We start from the raw sequence: 18,146 nt of genomic DNA on the forward strand, positions 1-18,146 counted from the left end.
AGAACATCTCATGTTGGGTCAGTCCGGCCCCATGTCATACATGTGCCCACAATATTAGTTTGACATCTCTATGTCTATGACTTGTGAAACAAAGTCATCAACTAATACATGTGCTAATCTAATGTTCATGTGTATCCTTACACGAACTCTGATCAGGGATAACTTTAGAATAACCATACAAGTAAAAGAGTTTCACAAACAATTCACATAATTGTTAATCAATAGAAGTTTGTCTATAATGGATATTCACTGAACTCATAATATATGTCATGGATACAATCGTAATATCATCATCTCTATGATTACCTCTAGGGCATATTCCCAACAGTCTCCCACTTGCACTAAAGTTAATCTCTAAGATATCTAATACCCATAGACCTCAAGTGTGCCTCATGCTTAGGCTGTGGAAGAGCCTTTGTCAAAGGATCTGCAATATTCAAATCTGTATGTATCTTGCACATCTTAATTTCACCTCATCTAATGAACTCTCAAATGAGGTGAAACTTCCGTAGCACATGTTTGTTCTTCTGGTGATTCCTAGGCTCCTTAGCCTGTGCAATCGCCCCACTGTTGTCACAATGTAGATTCAATGGGCTCGATGCATCTGGAAACACACCAAGCTCAATGAGGAACCTCCTCATCCAAACACCTTCCTTCGTAGTTTTAGAAGCTGCGATATACTCGGCCTCTGTTGTAGAATTGGTCACTGTCGCCTGCTTAGAACTTTTCCAGCTTACTGCACCACCATTTATCGTGAACACAAAACCTGATTGAGATTGTGAATCATCTGTGTTAGTTTGGAAGCTAGCATCGGTGTAACCATTTACAACGAGCTCCTCCTCACCTCCATAGATTAGGAACACATCTTTAGTCCTTCTCAAGTACTTAAGAATGGTTTTAACAAGTGTCCAGTGACTGTCACCTAGATTATTTTGGTACGTGCTCGCAACAGTTAGAGCATATGAGACATCTGGGCGAGTACATATCATGGCATACATGATGGAACCAATTGCCGAAGCGTATGGAACCTTACTCATGCGTTTGCGCTCTTCATCTAATGAAGGACACTACTTATCGCTAAAACGCATACCATGTGACATAGGCAAGAACCCTCTTTTAGATTGTTCCATGTTGAACCATTTCAACACCTTGTCTATATATGTATCTTGGCTTAATCCTATTAGCCTTTTGGACCTATCTCTATAGATCTTAATACCCAAAATGTATGTTGCTTCTCCTAAATCCTTCATAGAAAAACTATTATTCAATGAAGTCTTTACTGATTGCAACATTGGAATGTCATTCCCAATCAATAATTTGTCATCCACGTATAAGATTAGAAATACAATAGCGCTCCCACTTTCCTTCTTGTAAACACAAGGTTCTTCTTCATTCTGACGAAAGCCAAAACCTTTGAACACTTCATCAAAATGAATATTCCAACTCCGAGATGCTTGCTTTAATCCATAAATGGATTTCTTAAGCTTGCATATTTTTTTAGCATTATTAGGATCAACAAAACCTTCGGGTTGTATCATATACACGTCCTCTTCCAAATTTCCATTTAGAAAGGCTGTTTTAACATCCATCTGCCATATCTCATAATCAAAATCTACAGCAATTGCTAGAATGATCTGGATAGATTTAAGCATCGCTACTGGCGAGAAAGTCTTGTCGTAGTCAATTCCTTGAACTTGCCTAAAACCCTTTGCGACAAGTCGAGCTTTATAGATGTGAACATTTCCATCCATATCCTTTTTCTTTTTATAGATCCATTTGCACTCTATGGGTCTAACCCCATCAGGCGGATCAACCAAGTTCCAAACTTGATTGTCTCCCATGGAATCTATCTCGGATCTCATGGCACTTTGCCATTTCTCAGAATCTGGGTCCATCATTGCTTCTACGTAATTGGCAACTTCATCATCATCTAACAATAACAATTCCCTCCGCAATTCGCGAAGTCTTGCTGATCTTCGTGGTTGTGGTGGTGTTTCTACTACCACTGGTGTCTCAACTTGTTCTGCTACGTTAGCATCGCTCGTAGAGTCATTCCCAACTAGTTCATCTTGAACTTCTTCAAGATAAACTTTTTATCCATTTTTCTCCCTTTTGAGAAACTCTTTCTCTAAGAAAATACTGTTTCGAGTAACAAACACTTTGCCCTCTGTCCGGTTATAGACATAATACCCTAAAGTTTCCTTTGGGCATCCCACCAAAAAACACTTGTCTAATTTGGGTGTTAGTTTATCTGATATAAGTCATTTGAAATAAACTTCACAACCCCAAACTTTTAGAAAAGACAAACTGGGACACTTACCAGTCCACATCTCATATGGTGTCTTAACTACAGACTTAGATGGTACCCTGTTTAAAGGGAAAGCGGTTGTTTCTAGAGCATATCCCTAAAATGATAAAGGTAGGTTTGATTGGCTCATCATAGATCAAACCATGTCCAATAAAGTTCGATTACGTCACTTGGACACACCATTCCTCTAAGGCGTTCCAGGTGGCGTAAGTTGTGGAACGATTCCACAACTCTTTAGATGATTGCTAAATTTGTGACTCAAGTATTCGCCTCCACGATCAGATCACAAAGCCTTATTTTTCTTGCCACGTTGATTCTCTACTTCATTCTGAAATTCTTTGAACTTTTGAAATGTTTCAGACTTATGTTTCATTAAGTAGACATATCCATATCTACTAAAATCATCAGTGAAAGTTATGAAGTATTGGAATCCGCCTCTAGCTGTGGTGCTCATTGGTCCACATACATTAGTATGTACAAGTTCCAATAAGTCAGATGCTCTCTCAAGAAAACCTGTGAAAGGTGTCTTGGTCATCTTTCCTAGTAAGCAAGACTCACATGTCTCGTATGATTCAAAATCAAACGAAGTTAAAAGCCCATCATCATGGAGCCTCTTCATGCGATTCTCACTTATATGACCCAAACGACAATGCCACAAATAAGTAGAACTTAACTCATTAAGCCGAGGCCTTTTAGCACTAACATTACAGATAGGTGCATCATCAAGATTTAAAATAAATAACCCATTCACAATGGATGCATAAGCCACAAATATGTCATTCTTAGTGATCACACAACCATTGTCTTTGCTCGCAAATGAATAACCATCCTTCATCAAACATGAAGGAGACACAATGTTTCGACTTAAACTAGGAACAAAATAACAATTATTCAATTCCAAAATAAATCCTGATGGTAGATGAAGTTGCATCGTCCCGACGTTCAACGCAGCAACTCTTGCATTATTTCCCACACAGAAATCAACTTCTCCCTTTTCAATGCTTCTACATCTTATCATTCCCTGCATCGTATTGCAAATATGAGCAACCGATCCGGTATCAAATACCCAAGAATTAATATAAGAGTTAGCGAGGAAAATATCTGTAACATAAACAACAAGTGTATGAGTAGTGGAAGTACCTTTACCACCGCCATCCTCCTTCAAGGACGCCAAGTACAACTTACAGTTTCTCTTCCAGTGACCTTTCCCCTTACAATGAAAGCACTGAGCATCAGCATCTGGGCCAACCTTAGGTGCAGGTGGGTTTGGCTTATGGATCTCATCCTTAGCCTTGCCCTTTTTTTTCTTCCAAGCGTTGCCCTTCTTTCTCTTAAAGTTAGGCTTGTTTTGGACAGCCAACACCTGGCTACTGCCTGCACTCTTCTTGATGTCAGCTGTTGACACTTGCTAACACCACTTGAATACTAGGTTGTCATCCCCAGCGTGGCACTAGAGTGTACTATGGTATTTATACGCACACAGATAGATCCGCAAGCGCACGGATACCGTTATAGCTTTTTCCCGGTTAAAGGTTTTATCGTATCCACAGGGAAACGGGAGAACCAACTACGCTCTAACTTAACCAAGATAAATAGATAAGTGTAAATAGGAAAGATGGTAGAATCGAATAAGAACAATATTAAAGGTAAGATAACAATGGGTGATAATATGGGAATAGAGAGTAGAGCAATTCTAGTATATGGGCGATGGTAGCAGAATAGAGAGGATAACTATGATTTCTCTACTTCAAAGGGGTATGTCTATGTCTGGAACGAACCACGTGATAAGAGTACACCACAAAGGATGCTTATCCTTAGGCCGATAAACCCTACCCGTCCTGCTAACGAGAGGTGGACTACAGAGGACCAACGTAATTGTCACCTACGCGGCCTACCACACGATCCAGCTAGACAGGGGATATCCACAAGTAATCTAGGTCTAAGCACCATGCTTACACCTATACTACAACTCTAACCTATAGCGTCCTATAGATTAGAAGTACTCAAAAGAGTTATGAACCAGAACATACATGATTAGTAATTGCATAATGAATTAGAAGTAGATTACCAGAGTCATCCCATGAGGAAGCTTGATTAGAGCTTGATCATGGCGAAGTACAACCGGAGGAAGAACCGATAGGCCGGCCTCTCCTCCAATCCTCCCTCGCTCTCCATCTCGCTACTATCTAGATCTACTCTAGTTTACAGAAGAGAGGAGAGCTCTCATCTCTAAAACCTAGCTTTTGCTCTGTCTATGAATAATGAATAATGATCAAGGGGTGCCTCCTCCAGGGGCCAGGGGGTCTGGTTATATAGTCCCCTCAAGTGAATATGGGCCGTTGGATCAAACCGACATAGATTGAACGGTTATCCTTGATCCTTTAGGTCGGTGGAGATCTCCTGAGAAACAGAGTCCTGTTTGGACTCCAACAGAGGGCGGGCGCCCTGCCTCTGGCCCCTCTCGGCCTCCGCTTCCTTCCCGTGGCTTCTGGAGTCTTCTAGATATAAGATAATTGCGCGGCACGTTAATATCTCTATGTAATCTCGACGTGTGGGCCTTTCTTCCGTATTTCCTGATAACCCCCTGCAGAAATAGACAAACACCAAAACTCATGGAATTCTGTCAGATAAAACCCTAAGTCTAGATGTTGATTTCATTTGGATCCTTTTCTTTGTTTATTTGATAGTTAAATTTGATACTTAAGGACCGTCAACATCAGCCTCTGCTGTTTTCAACATTCCACACAACTCATTCAAGCCCTTCTCCGCCCCATGCATATGGTAGTTCGAGATGAAGTTTCCATAACTGGGCGGAAGAGATGAGAGAATGAAATCAGTAGCCAACTCTTGGCCAATTGGGAAGCCTAGCTTCTCCAACCTCTAAGTGTAACTAACCATCTTGATTACATGTGGGCCAACTGCTGCGCCCTCTTCTAGCTTGCAATCAACAAAAGCTTTTGAGACTTGGAACCTTTTAGTTCTAGCCTCAGCCTAGAACATATCATTAAGCGCTATGCTAATATCATACGCTACATGATTATTTTCGAACTGCATCTGCAGCTCAGGTTCCATACAAGCAAGCATGAGGCAACTCACTTCAAGATCAGCATCACATGCTTTCTTGTAAGTGTTCTTCTCTGTAGTAGATGCATTATCCTCAGGTGCTTCTGGTAATGGGGTGTCCAGAATCTCTTCCTTTTTCTCAGCCCTGAGAACAATTCTCTGGTTGCGGATCCAATCCGCATAGTTTGTACCATTCAACTTATCTTTCTCAAGAATTGAGTGCAAAGTAAATGTTTGATTGGTGGGCGCCATTAATATTAAATACTAAGATAACATATCCAAGACAGAGTAAATAATATTAAATAAAATCTACTCCCACTAAAATCAATATCCCTCAATTGATACTTAGTGATTCAAGACCCACAACTAACAAGTATACTAGTGAGCTTTAGCATCACCGCTAGTAGACATGGTAGATCGGTAAGCAACTCCTAGCTAATCATATCACATATGACACTTGTTGTTGGGATGGCATCTCTATGCTTGTGTTACCCAACTACTTATGCTCCAAGGTACCTAACCGTTCGGACGACCTTGTTCAAGAAACCAACCCATCTGCAGTAAGTATCCGATACGAACCTGCCTAGTCAAGGAAAACCAGTGGAACCCTAATTTCATAGACCTACCATCGATTGTACAAGACGCATGATAATGCAAGGTTTGGGGAAGCATGTAACTTAAACATTGCTGAGGGATCGTTCTACTTCACTACCACACGCATGTAGACAAAACATCATCGCATATGAAAGTAGAACATAGTGAGAATGACATTAACACAAATATGACTTGGTATAGCCCATTATTAGTTTGGGGATCTCCATCTCCATCTATCTGTTCATCATGGCGATCTCCATCTCCATGATCCATGTACGTCATCCTCCAGTAATGATTTCACCTAGACTAGCTATCACTAACGCAAGGCAGTGAATTAAAATTACATAGTCGCGGGTAGGATCATCACAGATTGGCACGCAGACCATTACATCAGGTGGATAATAACTTTGTGGCTCCAGCCATATTGTCATTATCATGACGTGCAAGCCATGAATTTATTACATACATGCATCACATACACATAAGGGCTATACCAGTCATAAATCCCAGCAAAATAGAGTTAACCGATTCGGACATCTAAACTTGTAGGGCCAAAAAGTCTATTTTCCCGGCCTTTTTTCGCAATTCTAATTTCGCCGAACACGGTTTCACGGTGGAGTATTGGAACAACACTTTGCGGTTGTTTTCACGGTGGAGTTTCATGGTTTCACCGAAAAGTCTATTTTCACGGTGGTTTCAATCCGAGTTACGGATCAAAAGTTATGACTATTTTACCGAACAACAATTTGCTCGGCAATCCGCCGCCCGGCACTAGATCCCATCTACTACCGCCGTGCATCACATGCACCCGGCACTTGACCTAGGGTACAATTAGATCAATTTGATTGATCTCTATCTCACCATGACTGGGTTTACATGTATCACTTAACTCGGATGGCGGAATTCCGACCAGTACGAGTAGATCGTTACAATACCAGCACAGCAAAACCATGAACCAAGATCATGAGAATCATATAAAACTACACAATCTCTATATGTACCCAATCGAATCTATAACAATGCAGTAACGGCTCTGATATCACTGTAGGATTATGAGGATGCTACGCTAGCTAGGAAACAAAAATTTTGACCTCATAAACAAGGATCAACTGAAAGTTATAGATCATAGGATTACCACTAGACGCGCAGATGCAGCGGAAGCGACTCGGTGTAGTTGTGCGCGTAATAGCAGTGCCGTGCAGTTGCATGGTCGTCCACCACACCAATCCCTCTCTCGTGGTTCGTCCTTGTGCTCCAGATGCAGCACCTCCGAGGTATCCCACACGTGCGGGGAAGAAGCGTTGCGCCTCCGGACTGCTAGGTCCGCAAGGAGCAAAAGGCGCGAGCGTGGGTGAGCGGCGGCGGCTGCCATATGGCGTGGGATTGACCCTGGCCGCGCCCCCTCCCTCTCTTATATAGGCGTCCTCCATTTAGCCCCGAGTCGGGGGCCCAATTAGAAACCCTAAGCCTTGTCTAATTCCGGTCCAACCCAAATTAGGTTTCCAACCCCTTAAGCGTGTGACCCTATGGGTTCACGTGCATATAGACATGAGCCGAGTACTCCTACTCGCCCAATAGTTGACAACGGCCTCTAGCAAGGCGTGACAACTCCTCTACGTACACAAAGGTCATATAAGACGAACCACTACATACATATACATGTTATTCTCTTGCCACACGATATTTGGTCCAACTCGTGGGTTAACACTTAACCCAAGCATGGCCATGCATTTGTTGATCCAATCACTTGAGTGATCCAGTGATATCTCTCTCACATAGAGAGGAGCAAGTTCCATCTTGATCATCTATGTCTCACAACATGTTCCCCGACAAACCCGAAGACTACCTTTATAACTACCCTGTAACGGAGTAGCGTTTAATAGTCTCTAAGTAGGTCATTTCACATCTTGAGAACATACGACAATCTCAGGTCTAAGGACATAACGTACATGATGTATAAAGAGATTATAAGAACATCTCATGTTGGGTCAGTCTGGCCCCATGTCATACATGTGCCCACTTTATTAGTTTGACATCTCTATGTCTATGACTTATGAAACAAAGTCATCCACTAATACATGTGCTAATCTAATGTTCATGTGTATCCTCACACAAACTCTGATCAGGGATAACTTTAGAATAACCATACAAGTAAAAGAGTTTCACAAACAATTCACATAATTATTAATCAATACAAGTTTGTCTATAATGGATATTCACTGAACTCATAATATATGTCATGGATACAATCGAAATATCATCATCTCTATGATTACCTCTAGGGCATATTCCCAACAATGAGAGGGCACACCCTAGGTTCTACACTATTGTGTAGGAGGACATGTATATGGCTTATGTCAATAGTGAGGCACACATCAGAGAGCAGCGAGTTGTGGATCTTGAGTATTTGGCTAACACTGTTGGATAGGACATCAGGCTGTTCTTAACCTATCTTCCAGGTCTCGTTGGTCTGCTAGTACTACCAAGCACATATGTGGAGGATTGGGTCTATGAGTTCTATGCTACAATATGGATAGCCCCAGATCATAGCTACATACAATATGCTCTGGCAGGGACTGATTATAGGGTCATAGCTCAGCAAGATAGAGAGACACTGGGACTTACAGAGTTAGAGACGAGGATCCATTAGCTTTGCTATTTAGGGATTGAGCCTCTGTTGGCAAATCTTAGCAGCATCGCTAGAATAGTGATGTCACCAGAGATGCCAGGTGTGTGGTAATTCTAGACTAGTGGATAATTCTGCAAGCGCATAGAATGTACTAATGTAGCACTTCACCTGGGAGTATTCCAAGGTATCATAATTTATATTTCCCAAGGGAAAGCAAGCTAGGATGTGAAATAAGAGAGAGGAGATATCCTCATCTTTAATATGGCCTAGGACCAACTAGTGGACTATGGGGTAAACGATAGATAGAATAAATGATAATCAAAGTAAAGCTTAAATCCTAATCTAAGGTAACTAGTAGTGATACCTATGTGGGAGGATAACGAGTGAGTATATGACTCCTATGATGCTAACTTAACTCTGGTGGACTCGATCCTAATAGATAGATTAGATAGATAAACTGACCCTTACTACTTGTGTGAGGGGAGGAAACAAAAGAGAAGGAGACAGAACCCCTGCTCAAGCGAGACCAATCTTATGTACGCCCTGCACTTAGAAACTTGCCTCGACGTGGTGGGAATCCTAATGCCGAGCTCGAACGGTCACTTCAAGCTAGTGCGCCCATAGACCTTCCGTAAACACTAGTGGCTACCAACGATAAGACTAAGTATGAACACCACCATCACACTTACTCTTACAACTCTCACTAACGATCAAATTAGCTCAAGCTCCTAGATTAACTTAGGACGCTGATCTACACATAAGGAGTGGTTCCAGGGACCAATCCACTATAACAACTATGCTACTAAGACTTAGCACACTACAAGACTATAAAGAGACTTGCACAAAGTAGTACTAAAAGTAATACTAAGCAAAGTAAAGAAAGACTAATATATTAAAGTAAAGTACTAAAGGAAAGATACAAGAACAATACCAGACTCTCGAGAAGGTGACTCCGGAGACCCCGAGCTTGCTCGACTCAACTCTAACTCCCACTACTAGACTAACAACTACTTGATCTCTCAAGCTTATGAGTATGAAGATGCAAGAAGAGATGATTTACAAGTGAGGATCCAACAGCTATTTATAGAGAGAGGTGGAGTAGGGGCTACTCTAGCGTCACATCAGTGATCCGCGTGATGTTGCTTGATAGCCCTTGGATGCAATCGACCTTGGAACCGCCTCATATCCAATGGCTAGCATTATTTTAGCATGTGTGAAATGTGGGGAAGTCAGTGGGAGCAAACCGACCTCGGCTGGCCACCAGGGGGGATCGACCGATCCCCCTATGACAGGTGGGGCCAGCCTAGGTCAGTTAGCTGGTGTCCCCACTTGTCATAGAGTCTGGTTCTCCATCTTATTGTACTTTGTCATGCCGGTTCTTCTAACATGTGGACCCATGAATCCGTGTGCTCTTGATTTCAGCCATTGAGAGAAAGCACACTGTAACCCGAAGGCTAAGATTTGCTTCTAGGAGGTTGCCTTGGATCATGCCTACGTGGCACCTTGAGGAGGTGGCACAGGGGGATCGGCCGATCCCCCATGTGGGCCCATCTTAGTTGCTTTTTGTGCCATTTCATGCTACCTACAAATCACAAGCTAAAAGTACAAGTGGAACTAGTTATTGATAAAATGTGTTCATTGATGTTTAATCTTCCTTGAAACTGAGGCCTGTTGACGGTGTTTTGGATGTGCATTTTTATGCTATAATTACCATCAACAAGATCCCCCAAGCTTAACCTTTGCTTGTCTCAAGTAAATAATTCGGACTTGGCCTTGGTGGATCAGGTAAAGTTACTATGCTAATATTTCAAGAGTACCAGGTGCACAACAAAGTTCTTCTCCTTGAAAAATTTAGCTAAGTAAAACTCACCCATATTACCCTAGTACTCTATGGGGCTTATGGCATTTTCCTTTGTCTTGAGTGGTTGAAGAATAGAATAGTTAGACCAGAGCACTATTTTTCTTGATCTTTAGCAAGTTTCATACTAGAGGTTTTGTGAAGTTTTCAAAAGAATTCTAAAGTGTTCCTCAAATGGTTCTCTCAAGTCACTCCATGGTGTATGATTCCTCACCAAGGCATATAATAAGTTGCCTTTAAAGTTTCATCAGGCTTATCTAGAGCTTAAGGTATGGATGAAAGAGAGGGCATACTTACTTTGCATATGTTGCACAGTCAAAACTTAGATCCCTGTAGAGAAGTGTCATACTCCAAGATCAAGATGTGCAAGTGTAAGGAATGGAGTGGATGGTGGATAGGTTGCTCCTCTAATTGACGACTTCTCTTTTTCTACTGAGGCAAGGCTAGAGTCTAATTAGTTCCTTTCTTTCCCCTCTCTTTTTTTGAGAGAGAGGGTATCTCTGATATCTTGAAAGGAACTAATACTTATTCATGCTAGCCTTTAACTATGCCTCATATACCAAGTGCTAATCTTAGAGAGAATGAAATGTTTGACTTTTAAAGCATGGAGCAACCCATATGGTGGAGATGGTATGAATGCACACTTCCAAAGTAGAAGTTGCAGAGGGATATGTATGAATGGAGTTGTGTACTCCTAGAGTGGAAGCAACATGGTGGTGCGGTGTATGGGTAAATGCGTACTTCTAAGATGGAGGTAGCAATGAGTTTGTGGCTGGTTGATTCTTGATCTTAGGAGCATGATAAATCTCTAAACAAAGGTCACAAGCCTTAACCACACTCAACACAAAGCAAATAGCATATGTAGAAGGTTTGCAACATTGTAAAGTATATTTGGCTATGGTAGAAATTTTATAGCCAATGAGGAACAAATTAGTTTTTGGTCATTTTTAGAAAATAAATCTCCGGTACTCAACAAGCTTATAACAATATTATAGCAGCTCCTATCATACTATCTCGTATCCCTCAAGGACTTAGAAGCAGTTATTAGCACTCGCAACCCACAAAGTTTCAGGTTCATGATGGTCTAGTGAAGCTAAGTAATTCATACTTGGAGAAGCACTAAGTTGTAAACTAGGCACTAGAGAAACATTAACAAAGCAACTACTCATCATTTCTAGAAGAAAGATAACCATTCACGAACATGAACTAAGGGAAATAAGCAAGCTAAATATTTTTGGTCTTTTTAAATTTTAGATGCAGAAAATAAAAGAGTGGATAGCAAGATACTCATCTGAGTTGGAGAGAGGATCTCCCCCAAGCTGGCTCTTGGCTCACTATGGTGGATAGAAGTGGTGGAACCAATCAGCTTGGCGTCGAAGTTCTTCTTCACGGAACGCTTGCGCCATCTATGCATTATGTTGGGCGATCTGCAGAGTCACCTGCTGCTCCACGTGCATAGTGCCCATGTCGTTGATGAGGTCGTCGATGTCTGTCCTTGGAGGACATCGCCCTCGAGGCTGAGAGGTGTGCTGATGGGGTGACGGTATGCCCATGGACTCTGATCTGTCCATAGAGCTTACCTCCTCACCCCTCTCAACATCGTCTCCTACTGGACGTGAGGGCCTGCTTCGTCCATCCGGGCAGCTCGTGACATACCTCTTGTCACCCTGCGTGTACCAGCAAAATCTGGCTCTACCTGAGGGTCTAGCTTGATGGTTAGTGTGCGGAGTCTATACAACTGACGTTGCTCACAAGGGAGCAAGATATTTGCTGCATGGCCCGGGTAAACCATGATAAACTCACCATCAGGACCCTTCTTAAGAACACCCATTCAAATGAAAAACTCTTCCCCCAAAATGTCTCTTAGATGAGAGATGCAAGCGTACTCTTGGGAATCGAGCAAACCAAAAGATTCAGCCAAACAGGTGATAAAGGAAGTGAAATAGATTGGCCTATCAAGTGTGGCATAACCACGCTAATATCTAACTAGCACTCTTGCAGGTGAAACTTTCCTCTTCTTAACCATGGCAAAAGTAGTTTAAGCTCAACATCTTACAAATGAAAGCCATTGGTTCCAGGAAAAAGAGTGACAAACATCCAATAATGGATAAAGCGCAAAGCTGGGTTATGAATTTTGGGGGTGTTGACGGTCCCTAAGTATCAAATTTAATTATCAAATAAACAAAGAAAAGGATCCAAATGAAATCAACATCCAGACTTAGGGTTTTATCTGACAGAATTCCACGAGTTTTGGTGTTTGTCTATTTCTGCAGGGGGTTATCAGGAAATACGGAAGAAAGGCCCACATGTCGGGATTACATAGAGATATTAACGAGCCGCGCAATTATCTTACATCTAGAAAACTCCAGAAGCCACGGGAACAAAGTGGAGGCAGAACGGAGCCTGGCCCAGGGCGCCCGCCCTAGGGACCAGGGCGCCCGCCCCCTGTTAGACTCCAATCAGAACTCTCTTTCGGGATTACGCTCCACCGACCTAAAGGATCAAGGATAACCGTTCAATCAATGTCGGTTTGATCCGACGGCCCATATTCACTTGGAAGGACTATAAAACCAGACCCCCTGGCCCCTAGAGGAGGAGAGCTCTCAACCCTAATTCATTATTCATTAGGGAGAAGAAGCCTCTGATCAAGCCCTAGAGCCACCACATCAATTAGATCTCTAGTTTAGCATAGCTACATAGGTTTAGAACTAGAAGGAGTCAATCTTCGATTGTTTTACGGATCTGTCAAGAGGATTCTTAGTAATTCTCTATTGTTCTTCAGTTGTTCATCTTTGTTCTTCAATATTATGCATATGATTTTGTTCTACTTCAATATATTGCTTATGACTTTGCTCTACTTGTTTATATCTGCAATTATATTGTTCCTAGTTTATCATAGTTATATACTTGGCTTAGTTAGATTGGAATTATATTCATGTTTAGGATCGTATAGCGTTTATCCATCAGATCCATGGGTAAATGATAGATATTGTGTAGGCGTGGTGCTTATACCGTATTTATCTGCGATTACCCTATATGCCGTACCGCGGGGTAGTTCGTGATAGTGACAGCTTCATTGATTCTTATATAGTCCCCCTCTCGTGTATAGGGCTGGCAGAGCAACATTATTACAGGGGAGTGTTGACGGTCCTTAAGTATCAAATTTAATTATTAAATAAACAAAGAAAAGGATCCAAATGAAATCAACATCCAGACTTAGGGTTTTATCTGACAGAATTCCACGAGTTTTGGTGTTTGTCTATTTCTGCAGGGGGTTATCAGGAAATACGGAAGAAGGACCCACACGTCGGGATTACATAGAGATATTAACGTGCCGCGCAATTATCTTATATCTAGAAGACTCCAGAAGCCACAGGAAGAAAGCGAAGGCCGAACGGGGCCAGAGGCAGGGCGCCCGCCCTCTGTTGGAGTCCAATCAGGACTCTGTTTCTCGGGAGATCTCCACCGACCTAAAGGATCAAGGATAACCGTTCAATCAATGTCGGTTTGATCCAACGGCCCATATTCACTTGAAGGGACTATAAAACCAGACCCCTTGGCCCCTGGAGGAGAGAGCCTCTCAACCCTAATTCATTATTCTTCAAGGGAGAAGAAGCCTCTGATCAAGATTAGAGCCACCACATCAATTAGACATCTAGATTAGCATAGCTACATAGGATTAGAACTAGAAGGAGTCAATCTTCGATTGGTTTCCGGATCTGTCAAGAGGATTCTTGGTAATTCTCTAATTGTGCTTCTAATTATTCTTCTAATTATCTTTGTTCTTCAATATTATGAATATGACTTTGTTCTACTTCAATATATTGCTTATGACTTTGCTCTACTTGTTTATATTCAAGATTATATTGTTCTTAGTTTATCATAGTTATGTACTTGGCTTAGTTAGATTGGATCTATATACATGCTTTGGATCGTATAGCGTTTATCCATTGGATCCATGGGTAAATGATAGATATTGTGTAGGCGTGGTGCTTATACCGTATTTATCTGCGATTGTACCCAATATGCCAGATCGTGGGGTAGTTCGTGATAGTGACAGCTTCATTGATTCTTATATAGTTCCCCTCTCATGTATTGGGCTGGCAGAGCAATATTATTACAGTGGAGTGATTGCTATGTTTCTCATTTACCTTGCTAATATCACTATACATGGGTGTAATCTTGTCTCGCAATGATTGCTAAGTATGCTTGCACTAACTATGATAATGCTAGACTATATAGTTGAGAATAACTTAGGAAATATTCTTGTAGTTCGTTCTAATTCCATGCTAATGACTTTCTAGAGTATCTAATTGAGGTGCTTATCATATTTATTATGTGGCTAGTTATGATCAGATTAATTATCTTTGTCACTATTCATTACTTCATATATCTTTTATGTGACACTTATCCCTGTATGAAAGAGTTAGATAAATGTTCTCAATTATACATGCAATGATAGATACTCAATCTCATATTCTATTCTGTAATCAATATTGATGATTGTTAATCCCTTCCCAGTGGTAAAAATATAAATAACGATACCTGGAATACTTCCCGGTTAAAATGCTGCATCGGTATTAACCTGTGCGCTTGCAGATCCCATTCATTATTTATTTAGAAGAGCAATTGCATATTTCAATACCGCGTCTCTCATGTCATGCTGGGGATGACAACTTGGCTTAAGTGGTGTGAGGGATAGGTTTGGCATTTTTGGCACCGTTACTAGATTTAGAAAACTAAGTCTACTTTTGGTAATGATGTTAAGAATACCCAATAAGCATTTTTGGCGCCGTTGACGGGGAAGGTTGATTATTAATCAAGAATGGAATAAAAGATTATGAGTTATCATTCGCATCACTAATATGATTGAGCTTATCTATTCTCTCATACAGTTTTACCCCGATATTTTTCTATTTTATCTTATGCAGGGGAATGTATGAATAGAAGACATCTTCCAGGAAATTTTGTTGACAATCCCGAAGCTTTATTCAAGAAGAACTAGAGCCAAGCTCAAGAAGAGATCATCAACACTTCAGCGAGAAGCTTCATCCAATCAAGCAGATCACCGGAACTTGTCTTCAGAGTTCGAAGCCATGGCGAACAAATCAATCCGCGAGTTCTCAGCTCCCACTACGGACAACATCCGCACTGGACCTGCTGCAGAGATCGATGGCAACTTTGAGCTCAAGCCTGGACTTATCAACATGGTGCAATCCAACCAGTTCTGTGGGAAGGCACATGAAGATGCTAGTGCTCATCTCCAACACTTCCTGGAGACTTGCAACACATTCACCATATCAGGAGTCCCCAGAGATGCTATACTACTTCGCCTCTTCCCATTCTCACTGTTAGGGAGAGCGAAGCAGTGGTTCTATGCTACAAAGGAGAAGAATACTACGTGGGCACTCTGCTCAACAAACTTCCTGGCCAAGTTCTTTCCCATGGGCAAGACCAATGCTCTCCGTGGGAAGATTACAAGTTTTCAGCAACAAAATGATGAATCTGTTCCAGAAGCATGGGAGCGCTTCCAAGACTACATCCTAGAATGTCCCCATCATGGAATGGAGAGTTGGGTACTGATGTAGACATTTTATCATGGGCTCGGCAACAGTGCCCGAGAGACCATGGATGCTGCAGCTGGAGGAGCATTCCTATCACTTACCATATCACAAGCCACAACTCTTGTGGAGAAGATGGCGTCCAATCAAGGCTGGAATGAAGAAAGGACCCAGACATGCAAGAAAGGTGGAGGTATGCATCAGCTCAAGGAGGTAGACATGTTGTCTGCAAAGCTAGACCTACTCATGAAGAAGCTCGATGATAGAGCTGGAGATAAGAAAGAAGTTATGCACATCTACGACTCTCACATGACTTGTGAGGAGTGTGGAGATACTGGACACTCAGGCAATCACTGCCCTGAGATGCTTGAGGATGTGAACTACATCAACAACAACAACAACTACTACTATAACCGTCCTCAACAAAATCAAGGTTGGAATCAACAGAGGCCTACCTATTCAGGTAATTATCAAGGTAACAATTCTTATAACAATAATAATAATTTTCCACCTCTGAGAGAGTTAGTGTCTAATCAAGGAAAGCTAATGGATAATCTATCTAGGAAATTGGCATCTAATGATAAAATGCTAGAAAATATAAATAATAGAATGGATAATTTCTCTACTGCCATCAAGAATCAAATTAGCTTTAATAAAAAGATTGAATCTCAGTTAAATCAAATAGCTGCTGCTGTTCCTACTACTAACCCCGGTATACCATCACAACCGTAAGGATTAGAATCTGCAAATCTTGTAGACATGTTTGATGTAGGTAATTGGAGTAACCTCGTCACTGAATTCACTACTGACCTTGTGCCGGTCAAGAGAGGCGATCCAGGACGCCCCGTCATCCCGATCTCCATCAGCATGGTGGACGTCCCAGAAGCACTCTGCGACTTCGGCTCTAGCGTCAACATTATACCCATGGTACTCTATGAAAAAATTCTTTACATATCCTTTATTAGAAACAACCATGTGTTTGCAGTTTGCAGATCAGACGATAAGTTTTCCAAAAGGAATATTGAAGAACCTTTGTGTCTGAGTTGGTACCTTGTACGCCCCAGCAGACTTCGTAGTGGTAGAGACTGGTAATGATGAGAGAGCACCCATCATCTTAGGGAGGCCATTCTTGAACACCTCAGGAGCTATCATCTACGCCAGTGCTGCCAAGATCAGTTTCTACATCAAAGGGAGGAAGGAGACGTTTTTCTTCAAGAACAAGACTACACAAATCCCAGATCAATCCAGACGTGAATCAAGGAAGAGGACCAACAGGAGGAACAGGAACAAGCAAGTGTGGACCGAGTCAGCTAAGATGGTCACTGTAGTTCATGGAGGTCAAGATCATCAACTTAAGTCACCATTTTTGACCAAGAAGGATGACCCAGGAATGCCAAGCATCTATTGCTCCATAAATGGATATAACTTCTACAAGATGACTTGCGACACCGGATCGGGCGTCAACATAATGGCCGCAGTCACCTATCGGCTCTTGTTCGGAACCATGCCCTTAAAACCAACATACATTCAGCTCCAGATGGCAGATCAGACATTTCGAGAAGTCAAAGAAATAGTAACTAATGTCCCTGTCAAAATAGACGATCATTTTGTCTACGCAGACTTTCAGGTTATTGACATGGGAGAAGACGAATACGATCCACCTATCATCCTTGGAAGACCGTTCCTCAGCACCGTTAAAGCAATCATCTACATTGGAACTGGAGAAGTCCACATGCACTTCCCCTCAGAGAAGGTACGCCGTTATTTTACTGACCCTAACTACATCTTTGAAGAATCTAAGCAGGTCAGAAAGAGACGCAACCGCAACCAGAGGAGGCAGATCATCAAGGACGGATGGGCAGACTACGAAGGAGAAGTGATAAGGTCAGAAGACGTAGAGTTTAAACAGAATTATCCAGAGGAGACCGAAGCACCGAGTCAGGTATGGAAAGAGAAGATAACTATACATGAAGAAGAGGCGCCGCCGGAAGTACCGACTCCGCCACCCAACGAATCCCAGGACAATTGAGAAAACAGAGAGTCCCGTTCGGAGGACTTAAAAACACCGAACGCCTTGCCAAGAGGTAAACTTGGTAGTTATCCTTTCCCTTTTAATTATTTCAAATAATCTAC

This window comes from Sorghum bicolor, chromosome 2, assembly GCF_000003195.3.
Source record: "Sorghum bicolor cultivar BTx623 chromosome 2, Sorghum_bicolor_NCBIv3, whole genome shotgun sequence".
In the NCBI taxonomy this organism is placed as follows: domain Eukaryota; kingdom Viridiplantae; phylum Streptophyta; class Magnoliopsida; order Poales; family Poaceae; genus Sorghum; species Sorghum bicolor.